This window comes from Sus scrofa, chromosome 4, assembly GCF_054392235.1.
Source record: "Sus scrofa isolate SSC_HxYL_T2T_F1_AM1 chromosome 4, Sscrofa_HxYL_maternal_Yorkshire_Landrace_v2.0, whole genome shotgun sequence".
Lineage (NCBI taxonomy): Eukaryota > Metazoa > Chordata > Mammalia > Artiodactyla > Suidae > Sus > Sus scrofa.
The window spans coordinates 271691-288811 of record NC_139386.1 but is presented as its reverse complement, the minus strand read 5'-3'; the positions used below and the strand labels follow the sequence as shown (position 1 = coordinate 288811).

General features: G+C 52.1%; 1 protein-coding gene across 9 annotated transcripts in view; it reads right to left on the bottom strand.

Moving 5' to 3' along the window:
• ARHGAP39 (Rho GTPase activating protein 39) overlaps positions 1 to 17121 on the bottom strand; it is a 78416-nt gene that overhangs the window by 59641 nt on the left and 1654 nt on the right. For 6 of the 9 annotated variants that reach the window (XR_014843202.1, XR_014843200.1, XM_085021391.1 and 3 more), the window contains exon 1: positions 9082 to 9248. The exons of 2 other annotated variants lie outside the window; for them this stretch is intronic. The gene's annotated coding sequence lies outside the window, so the exon portion shown is untranslated. Of the gene's footprint in view, positions 1 to 8074; positions 8260 to 9081; positions 9249 to 17121 lie in introns of those variants that run through there. One more of the 9 variants, XM_085021394.1, reaches the window with a different exon arrangement.

Below are 17121 nucleotides of genomic sequence, written 5' to 3'. Positions count from 1 at the left end.
GGAGCTCCGGCCTCCTCCCCTGGAGGCACTGCTCCTCTAACTGGCTGGCTCCCCCTTCTCTCCAGAAAGCCTCCCTCAACTCTGCCCGAAGGCGAGGCTAGCGGCCACCCCAGGGCCTCCCCACTGCGGTCCACATGAGGTCATCACCATCAGGTCCCTATGTGCCCCATCAGGGGCCTGGTGGGTCTCTATTTATGGGCACCTGAGTGACAAGCGGCTGGCACACAGCAGGTGACAGGAGAGGCTGGACACGGGCAGGCCTGGCAAACAGAACCAGACACTGAGTCCTACCAAACCAACAGAGAAAGTCCCTACCCTGAGCAGCGCTCACCCCCAGCAGCCTCAGGCAGGAAGGCCCTGCTGTCCCCAGACAGCCGTCGGTGGTCTCTTCACGCCCCTACGTGAGGTCCTCTGTGGCCCACAGTGTTACTCCCTCCCAGCCATTAGCAACCAGAGGCTGCTACTTTTTGGGCTTCTCAGAGACGGAAGAAATAGGAATCCCAGTAGTACAGCTGAATTCTGAATAAAAGGCCAACATCACCGAAATTAGATAGCAATTCAGGTACAATCACTACGGAGAAGAGTATGGAGGTACCGCAGAAAACTAAATACAGAACTACCACATGACCCAGCAATCCCACCCTTGGGCATATACCTGGACAAAACTTGCCCTGAGAAAGATACACTCACAATAGTCAAAACATGGAAACAACCTAAATGTCCACAGACAGATGAATGGATTAGGAAGCTGTGGTACATACACACAATGAAACACTACTCAGCCATGAAAAAGAACGAAATTATGTCATTTGCAGCAACATGGATAGAACTAGAGACTCTCATACTGAGTGAAAAAAGAGAAAGACAAATACCATATGCTATCACTAATATCTGGAATCCAATATAAGGCAGAAATGAATCTTTCCACAGAAAAGAAACTCATGGACTTGGAGAGCAGACTTGTGGTTGCCAAGGGGAGGGGGGACTGGGAGGGACTGGGAGTCTGAGGTTAACAGATGCAGATATTGCATTTGGAGTGGATAAGCAATGAGATCCTGCCGTAGAGCACAGGGAACTATATCTGGTCACTTGCGACAGAGCATGAGGGAGGATAATGTGAGAAAAAGAGTATTTATGTATGTATGACTGGGTCACGTTGCTGTACAGCAGAAATGGACAGAACACGGCAAATCAACTATAATGGAAAACACAAAAAACATTAAATTTTTTAAAAAATCAGTATCTAGAGTCCAAAACCTGCCAATTTTATGAATGACACATGCGATCAGATGCTCACAACGTGGAGCCTGTGGGCTGGAAATCTGTCCTATACATGCGTCACACAATTCTAACTGCTAGGAGGAACATGGGGCAGCCAGGAAATCCCAACACATGGCCAAAGGGATCGTACAGAAAACCACCAGCAGTGTCTCGGGGATGGTATTCCTGCAAAGCTCAAGCCAGAGGGACGCAGCAGCCGCTCTGGTTGGTGCTGGGGCCTCTGAGAACTTCAGGGAAGAACCTAGAGAAGAAGCAGAACAGACAAAGGAGTTCAGCCAAGAAGGAAAAGAGGCTGGGGTAGTGGGGGCTAGACGAGGGGCCCAAGGCCTGAGCCCAGCTGCTGGGTCGACAGGTGTGCTCACACTTGCAGCCAACTATACTCGGGCTCAACCAGTTTGCAAGAAGTCAGAAAACAGCTCTGCGGACTTGGCCTCTTGGTGCTGACATTAACTTTTAAAAATTTTACACACATTGGAGTTTCCGTCATGGCTCAGTGGTTAATGGATCCGACTAGGAACCACGAGGTTGCGGGTTCGATCCCTGCCCTTGCTCAGTGGGTTAAGGATCCGGTGTTGCCGTGAGCTGTGGTGTAGGTTGCAGACGTGGCTCAGATCCCGCGTTGCTGTGGCTCTGGCATAGGCCGGCAGCTACAGCTCCGATTCGACCCCTAGCCTGGGAAACTCCATATGCCGTGGGTGTGGCCCTAAAAAGGCAAAAAGAAAAAAATATATATATACACATATAATACTAGTAATTTACAGAATTCTCTGAAATTCAGTCATACTTCAGCCTCAAAACACCCATGGAGAATAAACGGGACAGACATAAGTAATCTAGACGGGGGGTGAGAGCCAAGATGCAGACACTAAGCCATGTGCAGACCCTACATCCAGCATCTCAGAGGTGATCAGAGTCACCACGCTGCCCACTGGACTCCCTACCATGCCGAGGCCTTAGAATGTCCCATCTGAAAATTCTACATATGTGTAACAATCACTTTGCTGTACACCTGAAACTAACCCAACACTGTAAATCAACTATATTCCAAAAAGCCTTTTAAAATCTAAAGAAAAAAGAAAAATCCTAGTCACTCTTATTTTTAACAGCTTTATTGAGATACAAATACTCACATGCTGTACAATTCCCCATTTAAAGCATACCACTTTAGGATGTTTTGGTATATTCACAGCCTTCACCAGAGTCAGTTTTAGAATATTTTCATTACCCAAAAAGAAACCCACACCCCTCAGCTGTCACCTCCCAGCCCCTGGCAACAACTAACCTACCTTCTGCGTCTATGAATTTGCCCACCGGGTCCTTCCTGTCAGCAGAACTGTATGACACATGGACCTCTGCATCCAGCTTCTTTCACTCAGCACAACGCTTCAAGATGCATCCACACTGTAGCATGAATCAGTGCTGCACTTCTTTTTATTGCCAAATTATACCCCATTGTATGGAGACCTACACTCTGTCCACCGTCTGTTGACAGACGTGGCTCAGATCCTGCGTTGCTGTGGCTGTGGGATGGGCCAGCAGCTGTAGCTCCAATTTGGCCCCTAGCCTGGGAACCTCCATATGTCGTGGGTGAAGTTCTGAAGAAGCAAAAAAAAAAAAAAAAAAATTAAAGAAAAAAAATAAAAATAAATAAAATATAGATATATAACTGGTAGAAATAAACGGCCAAAGAAAGTACAGAGTTAAAGACATTAAGAAACAAAAGTGGGGAGTTCCCGTCGTGGCGCAGTGGTTAACGAATCCGACTAGGAACCATGAGGTTGCGGGTTCAGTCCCTGCCCTTGCTCAGTGGGTTAACGATCCGGCGTTGCTGTGAGCTGTGGTGTAGGTTGCAGACACGGCTCGGATCCCGAGTTGCTGTGGCTCTGGCATAGGCCGGCGGCTACAGCTCCGATTAGACCCCTAGCCTGGGAACCTCCATATGCCGCGGGAGCGGCCCAAGAAATGGCAAAAAGACAAAAAAAAAAAAGAAAAAAGTTTAAAAAAAAAAAAGAAACAAAAGCGGAGTTCCCGTCGTGGCTCAGTGGTTAACGAATCCCACTAGGAAGCATGAGGTTGCGGGTTTGATCCCTGGCCTCGCTCAGTGGGTTAAGGATCCGGTGTTGCCATGAGCTGTGGTGTGGTCCCAGATGCAGCTCGGATCTGGCGTTGCTATGGCTGTGTCGCAGGCCGGCAGCTGTAGTTTGAATTCGACCCCTAGCCTGGGAACCTCCATATGCCGTGGGTGCGGCCCTAAAAAGACAAAAAAGACAAGAAAAAGAAAGAAAGATGTTGTTTCTAGGGATGGGCCCCAAGCACACCTACAAGTCTGCACAGGGTGGTACCTGCGCCTTATTTGTAACTGCACAAGATACAATATTCAGCAGCAGGGCCTGGTTCGATAAGTTACAGCACCTCCACACAGCTAAACACTACACAGTTATGAGAAAGACTGAACTGGAAAATGTACTGATATGGAGTGACCTCCCGCACAATTCAGCTAAAAAGGCAAGGCTAAGGAGTTCCCATCATGGCTTAGCGGAAACGAATCTGAAGAGCATCCATGAGGATGCAGGTTCGATTCCTGGCCTCACTCAGCGGGTTAAGGATCTGGAGTTGCTGCGAGTTGCGGTGTAGCTCTCCGATGCAGTTCGGATCTGGCATTGCTGTGGCTGTGGCGTAGGCTGGCAGCTGTAACTCCTGTTGGACCTCTAGCCTGGGAACTTCTGTATGCCTCTGGTGGGGCCCTAAAGGCAAAAAATAAGAGTAGGGGAAAAAGAATACATGCACATGTTTGCTTGCAGAGATACAAAGCTTCTCTGGAAGGAGGGACAGGGGACCAGGCTTTCGGGGCAGAGGAGGGAAGGAGGAAACAGACGGCGATGCTGCGCTCTCTGTGCCCTGCAAGCCCTTGAATGTATCATCTACTCCAGAAGAATGTTTTAACCTTTAAGGGAGCGAACATAAAGAGAATCCATGAAAATGAAAACCTTTGTGTAGCTGGAAGCAGCCAACATGGGCAAACCAATAAAGGAGCTGATCCTGCTGCTGTTCAGCCGCGGAGCCCAAGCCGATCACCTCTGCTCATGTTCATGCACAAAATGCCGCAGGAGACGCTGAGAAGACAAATGTGTCTGCTGCCCTCAAGGACTTCCCAGTGCAGAGGGAAATCTGACAAGCTGAGGCTATGCAGAGCCCTGCGGGAGGCAGGGCGAGACTCCCTGGCTAAGAGGGGGCTTAGGCCCTGGGCAGGCCCCCGCTGGATCAAAGGGGTGGAAGGAAGCCCGCCGCCCCCCTGGCCCAGCTCTGCTTGTTTTAGGGGAGGAGGGGTGAGCAGCAAGGGCCATGGAAAGAGGTCTGGGGGGCTCCGGGAGCCAGGGAGGAGTCAGGGCAGCAGAGCGCCTGGCAGACAGGCTCTGGGCCTGCTCCTCACCCTGGCACATGGACCATGGGCATCCTGGGCATCATGGATGTTCAGAGGCACCCCTGGCCTCCACGCACTCAATGCCAAGCTGCAACTATTCCCAGTTGCAACAAGAGAAAATGTCTCCAGACAAATCAGCCCTGGGTGAGAACCCCTGTTCGGCACACACCACCCGAGCAGCCATGTGAGAGACGGAGGCGGGGGAGGCCTAGCCAGGATGCACCGCCATAACGCAGACAGAGGAGGGTTGGATGTCAACTACTCAGGAGGTGCGGCGAGCTGGACATGGAACAACAGGACATGGTGCTTAGGGGAGGACCCAGGGGGCCAAGCTCAGGCAGCCACAGCAGATGGTCCCAAACCATCCAATGGCCAAGGCTGGAAGTGAAGACACAGGGCCCAAGAAGCCAGAAGGTCTGGCACCTTCACCCCAAACAGAGCACGAAACAGGCTCATTTCTCCCTTGGGTGATCACAGCAGTGCTCCCGTTATTTGGTCACCCTTCCCCACAGGAGGGCTAACGCCCTGCAGCCTGCCCCTGGCTGTGGCACTTCCACTCCCTCCGGCGGGGGCACTGGGCCACACGACCTGTGTTGGCCCATGGAACCCAAGTCGCCAGCTCTGAGCTGGAGCTCAAAGGGATACTGAATTTCTGCCACCCTCTCGCCATAAGCAGAGCATGTCCCTGGCAAGGGCACGTCCCTGAGCCTGGGAAGGAAGACTCAGAAAAGAGCCACAAGCTAGTGAAATGCGAGTTAGAAACAAACCTCTGCCGAGCCACTGAAATGTCAAGCTGCTGCCACAATTTTTCTCGAGGAAACGCCCCAGTAAACTGCGTGACTCGGGTGACTTCTCCTCCAATGCAGCCTACACATCACTGCCAGGGAAGAGTTCCCGAACCACCTGATCAGGACGGCCCCGTTCACAGGCCTGAAGTGGCTGCCTGTTATTCAAAGAATCAAATCTAAAGACCTTCCCACTCTAATCCTTATTTCCTCTTCTTCCTCACACAACCTTCTAAACCTCACAAACCGCACATACCCCACCGTCTTGTCTTTGTTCCCCAAACCTGAAACAATCCTGCCGAAGCAGGCACAGATGACACAGAAGTGGATAAGGGTGGCTGCGCTTCAATAAAACTTTATTTATTTATTTTAAATTTGATTGATTGATTTGCTTTCTAGGGCCGCACACCAGCATACGGAGGTTCCCAGGCTAGGGGTCTCATCGGAGCTACGGCTGCCGGCCCACACCACAGCCACAGCAATGCCAGATCCAAGCCGCATCTGCAACCTACACCACAGCTCACAGCAATGTCAGATCCTTAACCCACTGAGTGAAGCCAGGGATCGAACCCGCAACCTCGTGGTTCCTAGTCAGACTTGTTTTCACTGTGCCACGACGGGAACTCCAAAACTTTACTTTCAAAGACAGGCAGGGGCTGTCGGTGGCTGGAGCTTACAGACCCTTGTCTGCAGCACGGTTTGGAAGACTGGGACCTGCACAGCAGGGGCAGGAGGGAGCCAGGACTGCAGGCCACATAAGGCGGCCCTTGTCAGCAGGGTACAACAGTGTAGCTAGAGGGTCAGAAACAGCCGCAGGGAGCAGGGCAGGGCTGCCCGGCAACATCAAAACAAGTCCCAAAGGCTGGCAGAAGGCAGTGAGGCAGGTACAGGCGGCAGTGGAGACGGCCAGCCCCTAAGGGTGCAGACGCCACCCGGGAAGTAAGAAAGGTAAGAGGAGAAACCTGGAGGCAGGTGAACACTCCAGCTCAGCTCTGCCCAGGGGTCTCCCAGGCCCAGCACTGCACCCAGGCCGCGCTCTAGACAGGACCCTGACAACACTGACCCTGAGAAGGAGTGTGTGCGACCTACCACAGATGGCCTAAGGGGTCAGGACACAGGCACGGCAAAGGCATCTTGTTGTTCTTGTTCTCCTAGTAAAATTAGGTATTTCACTATGAGAACATATTATACATTTTTTCAAAAGCAGCAAAGAACCAGGTAGAACCTTAACCAGACGCCCCGTTCACTGTGCTTCCACTGTTCAAGGACAGCCCACACGCAGGAGAGAGGCTGGGACGGACATTTCAAAACCTATCTTCAGATATTTTAAAATGTGCTCACAGAAGCTATTTCATTACCATTTGTTCTGAACATCAAACGTTCTCAACCTGAAACCCACAAATGCTAAAACACTCTACTTAGGGTGGGGGGCTTCCCTCTAGTCTCGGAGTCACACGGGTTAAGGGGATGAGATGAAGTTACCTAGGGTAAGTCTAAGAGTCTCCCCCTAAGAAAGTCAGTCTCAGATACTTTCCCTGCATCAGAGAAAGAGCACCATCTCCTTGGGAAACAAGATGAATTTTTCCACTTTGTTCTAAAGCACATCAAGTGATTCCCTCCAACAGCTCAGCAAGACTGAATGTTACAGCACTGCCAATTCCAAGTTCTCGTGCCCTCACTGTCACTTCAAGTTTGTTAATAAATTATCTCTTCTACTACAAAGATAACACTGTGAAGTCTAACAACTATGGCTTTGGTAGTTTTATTCAAATGGAGAATTACCCAAGAACTGTCTTTACATCTCATTTCTGTCAATAATAACCCTACCTACCTCCTAGGGCAGCAAGTACTGCAGGGCTCCTGACTGCTCGTTAGAAGCTTTCTTTGCCTAAAAATATTTTTAACAACAGCTCTATGGGATACTCTATCTCAGCACATAAGATTTCTTCCTCATTTACCTTTATAAAAACATGTTTCTCTGGAGCTTCCTTGTGGTCCAGTGAGTTAAGGTCAGGTTGCTGCTGCGGCAAGGCTTTGATCCCTGGCCCTGGCTGCAGGCACAGCGGAAAAAAAGACCTGTTTCTCCAAATATGACCCCAACTTGTGTAAGAAAAGGTAGCCAAAGACTTCAAGTTAAACTAAGACAAACAGCTGAAGAACCAACAACCCAGCAAGTGCACCCTGGAAACCAGATCTTGGCAGTGATAACTCCTGACTTTTCTGAACACTCACAAGGCACAAGTAATTCACTGAGTCTCAACAACCACCCCAGCCGGTGTTACTGGTGTTCCCATTTTAGAGATGAACCAAAGGCAGCGTACAAAGCCAGTAAACAGAAGAGTCACAGACTCAAAGGCAGGCAGGCAGTCTGGCTCCAGAATCCGCCCTCTTCTCCACTCTGTTCTCCAGCCTCTTGACAAGACTGCTGACTAGACAAAGTGTGGCAGAAAGGCCTGGGACCTCCGCTCCTCCCGAAGCTGGCAGCCGGCTAGCGTGTGCGCCAAGCGCCTTCTCGGAAGGTCTCCTTGCTTCTCAGTCACACCTCCTAGCAAATCTCCCTCCCCTCCCCCAGCGAGGAGAAACACACCTTGCTCATTGTGAAAGGGGAGCCGCTGACCGGGAACCACCTGCTGTTTACAGAGGCACCCAGGATGTACAGGGTTCAATTCTCCCGCAATGGCTTCAAAGACAAATCCCCTATTGTCTGCACCAGGGGCAGAACACGAAGCCTTGCAACTGTAGGTTTCTGCAAAGGTCACAGGAGGTTTGGTTAAACCTTACGACGCTGAAGAGGGTGGCGAGGCGCCGCATTTTTGCTGCTGAAGGCTGCACAGCGCCCACAGCAGCTGCTGGTGGGAGCCGCATGTAACACACCCACAGCTGCCGCGGCCTCGCAGCCAGCTGCACGTTTTAAAATAAAAGACGTCCTGACCCCCAAGATGCGCACGGCCTGCCTAGACCTCGGCCCGCATACGAACACGGCCTCCACCCACACCAATCCCGCAACCGAGGGCATTCCAGATCTCGGGGACAACCAGGGCGAGAAGGAGGGGTCGCCCCAGCCCTCCTCGCAGCGGAGGCCAGATCCACGGGGCTGGCGGCCACGGCCCGAACCAGGACACGCGCGTCCCGGCTCCCCGAGCCCCGACAAAGCCAGGCCCGGCCCCGCACCGCCCCCCGACTGCGCCCCGGAAATCTGGCCGACGCCCCCCACTCAGGCCGGGCACTCCACTCACGCCCACCCTCGGCAGGGCAGGCTCACCCCCTTCTCCGCTCTCAGGCCGGCACGCTCACCTCACCTCCGCCTTCAGCCCGCACGCTCGCCCCCACCTCCGGGCCGGCCCCCCACACCCACCTCACGCCCTGGCCCCGCGCGGCCTGGGCCTTCGCACCCATGCGCCCCCGCCGAGCCCGGCCCCCACACCCAGCCCCTGCGCCTTCGCGCCTGGCCGCGGCCCCACCCGCCGCCTCGGTCGCCGCGGACCCGTATCCTCGCGGGCCGGGTCCGGAGCCTCCGCGAGGCCGGGCGGGGGCCGCAGCGCCGGCCCCTCCGCCATCTTCCCGGCCCGCGCCGCCCACTGCCCGCGCTCTCACCCGCCGGCTGTGTGCGGGCCGCGCCACCGCAGCCTCTCATCCCGGCCCGCACGCCGCGCGCAAGCTGCTCGTGGCTCTCCCGCCGCCGCCTTCGCCGCCGCGGCACCCGCTCGGTGCGCGCTCGCCGCCGCCGCCGCCGGCCCAGTGAGCCGCGGCCGCGCGTCCTCCCGTCACCAGCGCAACCCCCCGCCTCCGGCCCCGCCCCCGCCCCCGCGCGCCTCGCCGCCAGGGGGCGCAGCCGCGAGCCCCGTGCGCGTGAGCCGGCGCGCGGCACGCCGGGAGCCGGAGTCCGGCCGGGGGCGCGCGCTGCATCCCGAGAGCCGGAGCTCGGCCGGGCTGGGCCCGCCCACAAGGAGGGTGTGGCGGCCTCGCGCTGTCCCGACCAGTCCAGGGGTGGCGGCGGCGGCGAAGGGAGGCCTCTGGCCGACTGACGCTGCCGCCCACCTCGGCCTCGCGGTCCGCACGCCGCCGACCTCGCCCTTCCGATCGCTCAAGAGACTTCGATCCCCTTCCGTGCTGTGCAGTTGAGCTTTCATACGTGTCGGTGTGGATTTGGTGTGATTTTACCTGCACAAACCATGTTGGACTTCCTGAACCTGAGAGTTCACTTTTCCTCGACTCTGGAAAGTTACCAGGCATTGGCTCTCCTCCATTCTCGTAGGTTCTCCCTATGCATCTGTTAGATAAACTGGACGGTCTGTAGCCTCTTTGCTCCCTCATCTTAACTCTTGGTACGTGCTCAATTCAGCTTTGCTCTTGTCCTCTTTAGCATTTTTTACTCTGCGTTTGGCCTCTTCTTCAGGCTTTTAAAATTATTACTGCCTATACAGAGTTCATTTCCAGAAGTTGTCGTATTCGACCTCCATTTCTATAGAAATGGAAGCTGGTCAGCCTGCAGCTCCTACAACAGAACGCAGAAGTCCGCAGCACACCGGCCAGGGCCTGGATCCCATCAACGCAAGAAGCTGCAAAGGCTGAAAGCCCAAGTTCAGAAGCCCTCAGCTGAGTTGCAGTTCCCGTCCTGCAGCTCACTCCTGCTCTCTTAACACCCTGCCTCCTGCGGCTCGCTGATGGAGACCCTCACCCCTCTCGCCCTTTCCTTTAGGCCTCCTTCACTCTGCGCGCGGGTGCACACACACACACACACACACACACACACCCTACCTCTGGTCTCTGCCTCACTCTGCACACACACCCTACCTCTGGTCTCTGCCTCACTCTGCGCACACACACACACACACACACACACACACCCTACCTCTGGTCTCTGCCTCACTCTGCACACACACCCTACCTCTGGTCTCTGCCTCACTCTGCACACACACACACACCCTACCTCTGGTCTCTGCCTCACTCTGCGCACACACCCTACCTCTGGTCTCTGCCTCACTCTGCACACACACACACACACACCCTACCTCTGGTCTCTGCCTCACTCTGCACACACACACACACACACACACACACACCCTACCTCTGGTCTCTGCCTCACTCTGCACACACACACACACACACACCCTACCTCTGGTCTCTGCCTCACTCTGCACACACACACACACACACACACACACCCTACCTCTGGTCTCTGCCTCACTCTGCACACACACACACACACACACACACCCTACCTCTGGTCTCTGCCTCACTCTGCACATACACCCTACCTCTGGTCTCTGCCTCACTCTGCACACACACACACACACACACACACCCTACCTCTGGTCTCTGCCTCACTCTGCACACACACACACACACACACCCTACCTCTGGTCTCTGCCTCACTCTGCACACACACACACACACACACACACACCCTACCTCTGGTCTCTGCCTCACTCTGCACACACACACACACACACACACACCCTACCTCTGGTCTCTGCCTCACTCTGCACATACACCCTACCTCTGGTCTCTGCCTCACTCTGCACACACACACACACACACACACACCCTACCTCTGGTCTCTGCCTCACTCTGCACACACACACACACACACACCCTACCTCTGGTCTCTGCCTCACTCTGCACACACACACACACACACACACACACCCTACCTCTGGTCTCTGCCTCACTCTGCACACACACACACACACACACACACCCTACCTCTGGTCTCTGCCTCACTCTGCACATACACCCTACCTCTGGTCTCTGCCTCACTCTGCACACACACCCTACCTCTGGTCTCTGCCTCACTCTGCACATACACCCTACCTCTGGTCTCTGCCTCACTCTGCACACACACACATACACACACCCTACCTCTGGTCTCTGCCTCACTCTACACACACACACACACACACACCCCTCTGGTCTCTGCTCTCCATTGTACACACCTAAGAAAGGTCATTGCATGAACCCCACCCACCCTTCCTCATGGTGAATACTGCAGAAACATCACACAACTGGGCTGGCTGGCTGCACTTCAAACAAGAGCACTTTACGGTTTTTGGCGATCTTATTTTTCTCCACAGGTTAAGTCTCCCACTCTCCAAAGTGAGATTTCTTGGGCCTCTCTAGCTGATGAACCTCCCAGAGGAGACTAAAGCTCTTCTTATCATCAATCCCAAAGGCACATCCGTCCCTGCCCTGCCCCTCCCCTCCTGAATGTGTGCAGGCCGTGTTTCCCTGCTGCTGTCCCAGGCAGTGCCTCCTCTGATGAACTGGAGCCTGCTCCCTCTTGCACTCTCAGAGCTGCTCAGCTCTCTCCTACGCTGCATCGCCTGCTTGTCACTATTATTTCCACAAGCATTCAAAGACACTCTGATGTTTCTTTCCTTCTCTCTCTCTTTTTCTGGCCGTGCCCACAGCATGTCGAAGTTCCCAGGCCAGGAACTGAACCCACCCCACAGTAGCAACCCAAGCTGCTGCAGTTACAAGACCGGATCCTTAACCTGCTGAGCCACAAGGGAACTCTTCTGAAATTTCTCATCATAAAAACTTTAACTCCACTTCTTCCCACCCCACCCCCCGATCCTCATATCCGCTGGTGGCCATGCTTCACAAAAACTTGCCTGCACTTCACCATGTTGGGGGTTTTGTTTGTTTTGGTTTGTTTTTTTTTTTTTTTTTTTGTCTTTTTGTCTTTTTTGTTGTTGTTGTTGTTGCTATTTCTTGGGCCGCTCCCACGGCATATGGAGGTTCCCAGGCTAGGGGTTGAATCGGAGCTGGAGCAACCGGCCTACGCCAGAGCCACAGCAACGCGGGATCCGAGCCGCGTCTGCAACCTACACCACAGCTCACGGCAACGCCGGATCCTTAACCCACTGAGCAAGGGCAGGGACCGAACCCACAACCTCATGGTTCCTAGTCGGATTCGTTAACCACTGCGCCACGACGGGAACTCCCTGTTTTGGTTTTGATTAAAGAATAATTTACAATGTTATGTTGGTTTCAAGTGTACAGCAAAGCGATTCAGTTATGCATACATATTCTTTTTCATATTCTTTTCAGAATAGGTTATTACAAGATACTGAGTGGAATTCCCTGTCTGTGTTGTTTGCCTATTTTATAGGTTAATCCCAAACTCCTACATCATTCCGTTTTTATTTCATGCTCTCCTCATCCTCTGATGCCATGGAAAACATTCCTGCTACCACCTGGCTGCGCTGTCAGGAACACCCAGCCTCCTAGTCGCCTTTGTTGCTGGGGGCACTGCTGTTCTCAGAGCAAGCCCAGGGCTCTAAGAACCTGACTCTGTGTCATCTACTCGCAGCAGAGCAGAACGTCAGCATTTTGGCTGAGGACAACGGGTGTTCCAAGTCCTCACTTTCTAGAAAGATGCCTGACACATTATTCAGGGCCCCGAGGAGGTGGCCAAGGACCATTCTGCAATCCTTTGCCTTTGACCACTCTAGGTAACTGGCAGCTAAGGAAGTGAGAAGGTGGATGAGGGTTTCCTTGGAAAAAAGATGCAGGCCTACTAGTGCCAACATGTTTCCTTTCCATTCTCCTTGCCCACCCCCTGTCTAACATAGATGAGAGCATTTATATAAAGGGAAAAAATCAAAGTACAAAAAAAGATACATGGGGGAAATGAACCAAAATAAAACTGAGGTAGAAATTTTAATGTCAGACAAACACAGAATTCAAGTTCAAAACATTAACAAGAGCCAAAAGGAAATTACATTCTGTTTTTTGGTTTTTTTGTCTCTTTAGGGCCACGCCTGCGGCACATAGAGGTGCCCAGGCTAGGGGTCTAATGGGAGCTATAGCTGCCGGCCTACGCCAGAGCCACAGCAACACCAGATCCGAGCCACATCTGCAATCCACACCACAGCTCACGGCAATGCCAGATCCTTAACCCACTGAGGCCAGGGATCGAACCCGAAACCTCATGGTTCCTAGTGGGATCCGTTCACCACTGAGCCACGATGGGAACTCAGAGGGAATTACATTCTGTTTAACAAAAGACTACAAATAATACAAATAATATGTGCATTAAAAATATACTTCGGTATATAAAGAATAGATTTATGGGGAGATAGACAAATCAACAGCAGTAGATAGAAAATTCAGCATATGTTTTTGGCAAGTCATACAGAAAATCCCCACCATAAAGCATCATAAATAGCCCTTCATTAAAGGAGAAATAATGAAGAAAAAATTAAATAATTAGGGCTGAAGAACACTCAAAAACACCAAAATTTCTAGGACAAAATTAAAGCAACATAGGAAATTTTATTTATTCATTTATTTTTAAATTTTTAAATTTTTTTTGCCTTTTTGCCATTTCTAGGGCTGCTCCCGCGGCATATGGAGGTTCCCAGGCTAGGGGTTGAATTGGAGCTGTAGCCGCCGGCCTACACCAGAGCCACAGCAACACGGGATCCAAGCCGAGTCTGTACCCACACCACAGCTCACAGCAATGCCGGATCCTTAACCCAATGAGCAAGGCCAGGGATCGAACCCGCAACCTCGTGGTTCCTAGTCGGATTCGTTAACCACTGAGCCACAGCGGGAACTCCCACAGGGAATTTTAAATAGATCTTCAGAGAATAGGAACAAATGAAACTTTAAGCTAAATGTTCAACTCCAGAAGTTGGAAAAAAAAATAGAGCAATCACACATTAATAAGAAGGAAGGAAACAATAAAGCTAAGAGCACTAACCTATAAAAATCAAGATAGCAAAATGCAGAATATCAGCAAACCCATAGCTGGTTATTTGAAAAGACCGAGAACAGACGGATGGGAGCGCAGCTGCACTGAATCCACTGGCTCTCAGTTCTCCTACTGGAGCCACGAGAAGCACGCGCCACCACTGATTCTCTCTCCCATCTGGACCGCTTCCTCCGCTTCATTTTCCAGAATACTCACCTGCCTTTCCATCTACTTCTCCACATGCTACCTCTTTTTTTTTTTTTTTTTTTTGTCTTTTTTTTTTGTTGTTATTGTTGTTGCTATTTCTTGGGCCGCTCCCACGGCATATGGAGGTTCCCAGGCTAGGGGTTGAATCGGAGCTGGAGCCACCAGCCTACGCCAGAGCCACAGCAACGCGGGATCCGAGCCGCGTCTGCAACCTACACCACAGCTCACGGCAACGCCGGATCATTAACCCACTGAGCAAGGGCAGGGATCGAACCCGCAACCTCATGGTTCCTAGTCGGATTCGTTAACCACTGCGCCACGACGGGAACTCCCATGCTACCTCTTAATATTCTCTCCCGTTCCTCCTCATCTTCATGATTCCTCAATGTTAAACAGCATCAAGGCTCAGTCCTTGGATCTTGTTTATTTTCTAGCTACACTCATGCTACTGCTACTTGGTGACCTCACATACACAGGAGGGTTGGGTGGGTACTTACTGCAACAAACTTATTCCTTTCAGTTCTGGAGGCTGGAAGTCCAAGGTTAAGGTGCTGACAGGAGTTTCCACTGTGGCACAGTGGAAACAAACCTGACTAGTATCTATGAGGACGAGAGTTTGATCCCTGGCCTCCCTCGGTGCGTCGGGGATCTGGCGTTGCTGTGCCTGTGGCATAGGCTGGCAGCTGTGGCTCCCGTTCCACCCACAGTCTGGGAACTGCCATGTGCTGCAGATGCAGCTTTAAAAAAGAAAAAATGGCGCTGACAGATTTGGTGCCTGATGAGGACCTGCTTCCTATTCAGAGACGTCACCTCACGAGACAGATGGGACAGGGGTCTCTGCAGCCGCTTTCATAAGGGCACTAACCCCTCACAACCTAATCACCCCCAAAAGTCCCATTCTCAAACCACCATGTTGGAGACCAGGTTTCAGCTTAAGTATCTTGATGGGGAGTTCCCGTCCTGGCGAAGCGGAAACGAATCCAACCAGGAACGTGAGGTGGCAGGTTCAGTTCCTGGCCTTGCTCAGTGGGTTAAGGATCTGGCATTGCTGTGGCTGTGGTGTAGGCCGCCAGCAACAGTTCCGATTAGACCCCTAGGCTAGGAACCTCCATATGCTGCAGATGTGCCCTAAAAAGACAAAAAACGACAAAAAGACAAGTATTTTGATGGGATACAACCATTCAGTCTATAGCAAAGACAAATACTCACTGAAGACTTTGTAAAAGTAAGCAGATACCTCCCCAACCCACAAACTACCTCTTTCGCAACAGTTTAATAGATGAATTCTATCAATCTTTAAATAGTACCTATTTTGGGACAAGTTGTTCCAAAAAGGAGAAAAGCTATCTCACTTATTCTTAGGTCACAATCGTCTTGATTCTTAAATTGGACAAGTTTAAGAAGTTAAATTGAACAGCAACAACAACAACAACAGACAAAAAGACAAAAAAAAAAAAAAAAATTGGAGTTCCTGTCGTGGCGCAGTGGTTAACGAATCCGACTAGGAACCATGAGGTTGCGGGTTCGGTCCCTGCCCTTGCTCAGTGGGTTAACGATCCGGCGTTGCTGTGAGCTGTGGTGTAGGTTGAGACGCGGCTCGGATCCCGCGTTGCTGTGGCTCTGGCGTAGGCCGGTGGCTACAGCTCCGATTCAACCCCTAGCCTGGGAACCTCCATATGCCGCGGGAGCGGCCCAAGAAATAGCAACAACAGCAACAACAACAACAACAGACAAAAAGACAAAAAGACAAAAAAAAAAAAAAAAAAAAAAAAAAGAAGTTAAATTGGACAAGTTAAAGGGGAGGTGGGGGAGGGATCAATTGGTCGTTTGGGATAAATTAGGTTCCCTTTAATTTAAATATAGATGTGAAAGCCTTACATAAAATATTAACTGAATGCCAACATGCAAAAATACAGAATGCTTAAGGATAGAGATGTCCCCGTGTGGCTCAGTGGGTTAAGGATCCATCATTGTCACTGCTGCGGCTTGGGTTCAGTCTCTGGCTTGGTAACTTCCACATTCCCCAGGTACAGCCAAAAAAACTTTTTTTTAAAATAAGGGGAGTGGGAAGGGGGACCTCTGAGTGTTGTCCTAAATTCTGGGCCCCTTGCACGTGTCACTGCTTCCTTGCGTCCTGCCTGGGTAACACAGGCAGGCATGGGGGGCACTGGCCAAAGCCAGGAAGGCTTGATGAAGGAGGACTGGAACCGGCCTTGAGGACAGGAGTATGATGGTACATGGGACAGAAGCAGCACCATCAGAGGTGGAGCATGGCAAGAGGCACCTTCCCAGGGGCCAGGGAGATGGGAACATGACTCTGGAGCAGGCAGGGCCTGGCCTTTGTCTCCTGGAGAGTGTGGTCCGTCCCAGAGGCCGTGGAAACATGAAGTGTTTTTTGGTATTTCTGTTGCTGCTGCTGTTTTTAGGGGCACACCTGCGGCATATGGAGGTTCCCAGGCTTGGGACTGAATCGAGCTGCAGCTGCCAGCCCACACCACAGCCACAGCAACAGGGATCCAGGCCGCATCTGTGACTGGCAACGCTGGATCCTTACCTACTGAGTGAGGCCAGGGATCGAACCCAAATCCTCAGGGATACTAGCTGGGTTCTTAACGTGCTGAGCCACAACAGGAAGTCCAGGTGTTTTTGAGGAGTAAGGCAACATCAGGGAGGGAACGCTTCCGGCTGTCTAGGCATCGGGACTGTGACAGGTGCTCTGTGGGGCT